The following is a 4,277-nucleotide window of genomic DNA, read 5'->3' on the forward strand; positions in this document are numbered from 1 at the left end:
ATGCCTGCAGTCTGGAGTCTTTTTGTCCTGGCACAGGAGTCATTTTGCCCCTGGCAGGCTTAGGGACTGGATAGCCGAGCCACACCTGGGTCACATTCAGGCACATCTGAGCCAATCTGGGTGATGTCTGAGCTGCCTGGACCACAGCGGGCCACATGTGGATGATGTCCACGGTCTTGACCACTCCCCGTGCTTCAGGAATCAGAAAGCCAGCTATTCCCACCTGCCTTCATGTCAGCCTCAAGACCATCTTCGGTGGGATGTCTTTTAGGGTAGGGGACATATATTTTGTTTATCTTGGCAGTGTGGTGGACAGAGGACTCTCTGATCAATGTGGATCTGGGGGCAGATGAACTAGGCTTGGAGCTCTGGCCTGGCCTCTTAATGCTTCTTTGACTCTGGGATGTAGTTTCCCCTCTGTGGGCCTCAGTTTCCTCCTCTGTAAAATAGGAATAGTCATTGTCCCCACCTTGGAGGGCTCTGGTGAGGAGTAAATTTTGAGAGAACAGTTCCAGGTACATGGTAGGTACTCAGATAATGTCGTCTGTGGGTGAAGTCATCACCGCTGTTGCCTGGCCTCTGGAGTGTTCAGCCTTATCACCAAAGTGCCATCCTGCTCAGACAGTGGGTGACCGCCTTGCCTTTCTGACCTCCCTGATGTCAGGATGCTTGGGACAGACAACAGGGCCTGTGTTCTCCAGACCTCAGGCCTGCCCAGTACCCAGAGCCCTTCAGTTACACGAGGGGCCTTGTAGGAAGAGATGGGGTAGGCATTCCAGGAAAATGCATTGCTCATCATGAGAGCACAAACAGGCATAAGAACAGTTCGCAGCCCAGAAGGGCAGCCAGGGAAATCGGACAGGCCAAGAGGGACACAGAAGGGCCAGGCCACGATCTTGCACAAGGTGCTTACGCCATTGTCAGTGACTACTTACCTAACAGCTGCCGAGTGCCAGGGCTGTGTGGAAGCTCCCCACCCATCCCAGCTCCAGCCGAACAGCTGCCCAGTGCCAGGGCTGTGTGGAAGCTCCCTACCCATCCCAGCTCCCAGCCACACTTTGGGCCGGATTTTGTTCCCCACACATCACATTGCATTATTTTTCTAAATCATATTAAATCTGCATTTGAACTCCCACTCACAAAGAAGGTGAGAAAGTCTATCTCCATCTTACCCAGGGTCGGTCTCTTCTGGCTCCCTGGGGTCATAGAAGGATCTACTGGAGGCTTCCAGGGAGCCTGGAGAGTGGGGCAGCCCTCTCGGCTGGGTTCCACCTGGTCCCGATGAAGGGATCCCTGTCCCAGTCCACGTGACCCTGTCAGAGGCAAGCAACTCCTCCACCCCAGCCAAGCCGGGCAGAGGCATCCTTCTCCAAAAGAGCCCTAGACGTGTATCCTCCAGGTCCCACCACCCACACCTCTGGGGCTTCCTAGGGGTCGGTGGGTAAATAACCCTGGCTTCCTCACCCTTTGGGGCAGGGAATCTAGGGTATCTGCTATAGATGGGCTCCCAGCTCCCCAGCGGGACTGGGCCCCAATTGTTCATGCTGGTAACCAGCTTGCTGACACAGTTTTTTGTTTGTTTGTTTTTTGTTTTTGTTTTTGAGACAAGATCTTACTCTGTTGCCCAGGCTGGAATGCAGTGACACAATCTCAATTTACTGCAGCCTCAAACTCCTGGATTCAAGTTATCCTCCCACCTCAACCTTCCAAGTAGCTTGAATTATAGGCACGCACCACCATGCCCAGCCCGATGTGCTCTTTGTAGGTTGCCTCGCCACTCCGCCTCACTTCCCCACTCCCGTACCAGTGTTCCCTGGGGTCATCTCCCAGATCAACTCCCTGCACTCCAATCATGTTCTCAGGGTCTGCTTCTGGTGAACCTGAACCAAGACAGCCATTTGCTCCATGCAGGCACTATTCGAAGGATCTTCCAGACCTCTGCTCACACCACCACCCTCCATGAACTGCTGAGGCTCCCCCAGTCTGGCAACTCCACGACTCCAGTGCCTTGCTGGGGTATGGGAGGAAAACTCCATTTCCTGCTGTCTTACCAGCGGCAGCAAAGAGAAAACACCAAGAGATCTCATTCAATCATCGTGCCTTGCAGGAATCAGTACTGTGTTTGACTTACAGATGGGAGATGAAGTAGCAAACAGCTGGTGATGTGGATGGGGCTGGGGCGGGAACCCAGGCCTCACCCACTTTGCCCTGAGCCTCCCACCTGAATCCACAGCATGTTTAGATTCAGTTTGTTTTTTTTCTTTCTTGCCTTCCTTCCTTCCTCCTCTCCTCTCCCCTCCCCTCCCGTCTTCTTTCTTTCCTCTTTCTTTCTTTTTTCTTTCTTTTCTTTTTCTTTTTTTTTTTCTGTCTTTTTTTTTTTTTTTTTGAGACGGAGTCTCGCTCTGTCGCCCAGGCTGGAGTGCAGTGGCGCGATCTCGGCTCACTGCAAGCTCCGCCTCCCGGTTCACGCCATTCTCCTGCCTCAGCCTCCTGAGTAGCTGGAACTACAGGCGCCCGCCACCACGCCCGGCTAATTTTTTGTATTTTTAGTAGAGACAGGGTTTCACCGTGGTCTCGATCTCCTGACCTTGTGATCCGCCCGCCTTGGCCTCCCAAACTGCTGGGATTACAGACGACTGCCACCAGGCCCAGCTAATTTTTTTGTTATTTTTAGTAGAGACAGGGTTTCGCCATGTTGGAGAGGCTGGTCTCAAACTCCTGACCTCAGGTGATCCACCTGCCTCAGCCTCTTAAAGTGCTGGGATTACAGGCGTGAGCCACTGTGCCCCACCTGGTAATCACATTTTCTAAAACTCCAAGTGCTGTCAGACCTCACAGGCTAAAAAAGGCTGGTGGCAAAGGCCAGGGAGGCTTTGGAGGGCAACGAGGCTTCCAAGGAGACAGAGGAGGAAGAAGAGGCCAGCTACAGGAAAGAAGATGAAGTTTGAAAAGCTTCTTCTATCCTTGTCTTTTCCTCATCCATTTGAAAGGACTCGGGTTTTTACTCTGTGCCTGATCTATCACAGAGCCTTCTGAGGACATTCCAAGACAGTGTACAGTCCTGTGGTCCACTTGGAAATTCAGACAGATAACATTTCAAGGGGATAGTTGAATACTCATGAAAACTTTTAAAGAAGTGATAGAGCTAAACCGTATCTCTAAGTTTTGTTGGTTTTTCTCGTTTTTTATTTTTTTGAGAAAGGGTCTTGCTCTGTCACCCAGTCTAGAGTGTGGTGGTGTGATCACGGCTCACTGCAGCCTCTATCTCCTGGGCTCAAGTGATCCTCCCATCTCAGCCTCCCAAGTAGCTGGGACTATAGGACTGCACTACCTCACCCAGCTAATTTTTTTTTGTTGTTTGCTTTTTGTTTTTCCTGTAGAGTCAGGGTCTTGCCACATTGCTCAGGTTGGTCTCCAACTCCTGGGCTCAAGCAATCCACCCGCTTCAGCTTCCCAAAGTGGTGGGATTACTGGTGTGAGCCACCATGCCCAGTTTATGTTTTGAATTAATAGTTTCTTTTTTTTTTTTTTTTTTTTTGAGACGGAGTCTCGCACTTCCCCCAGGCTGGAGGACAGTGGCATGATCTCGGCTCACTGCAGCCTCCACCTCCCAGGTTCAGTGATTCTCCTGCCTTACCCTCCTGAGTAGCTAGGACTACAGGCACCTGTCACCATGCCCAGCTAACTTTTGGAGGTTTTTTTTTAGCAGAGTCAGGGTTTCACCATGTTGGCCAGGCTGGTCTTGAACTCCTGAGCTCAAGTGATCCACCCACCCCAGCCTCCCAAAGTGCTGGGATTATAGGTGTGAGCCACCGTGCCCAGACGATATTGTTCCATCTCATATGTAAAGAAACCATTTTTTTCCAACAAATATTTTTTTTTGTTGTGGGGGTTGTAAACGAAAGTAGAGTGTTTTATCAAGTTTTTTGCTTCAGTGGCTTTAGAACAATTTAAAAGTCAACTTTAGTGTCAGAAAAAAAGAGGACCATGAGGGAAATCCTCAGGTAAAACACATAAAATAAAGTGCAGCGATAGGCAGCTAAGTTAGTGGCTTCCAATGCAAATGTCAGGAGGGTCGAGAGCAGTTTTCCCAAGCAAATGGTTCTCCCCACCTTCCTCTCCTTCAGTCTCTACCTCCTAGGGCCCAGGGGAGAAAACCAGAGAGGTAGCAGTGTCCACAGGAGAAACTGGGTTGGAAAACACTTAACACAGACTGCAGGGAAAACTCCAGAAACACTAACCAAGGTAAAAATGAAGTAAAATTGAGAGACAAAGGG

The sequence above is a fragment of the Piliocolobus tephrosceles genome, chromosome 20 (assembly GCF_002776525.5).
Source record: "Piliocolobus tephrosceles isolate RC106 chromosome 20, ASM277652v3, whole genome shotgun sequence".
NCBI lineage: Eukaryota > Metazoa > Chordata > Mammalia > Primates > Cercopithecidae > Piliocolobus > Piliocolobus tephrosceles.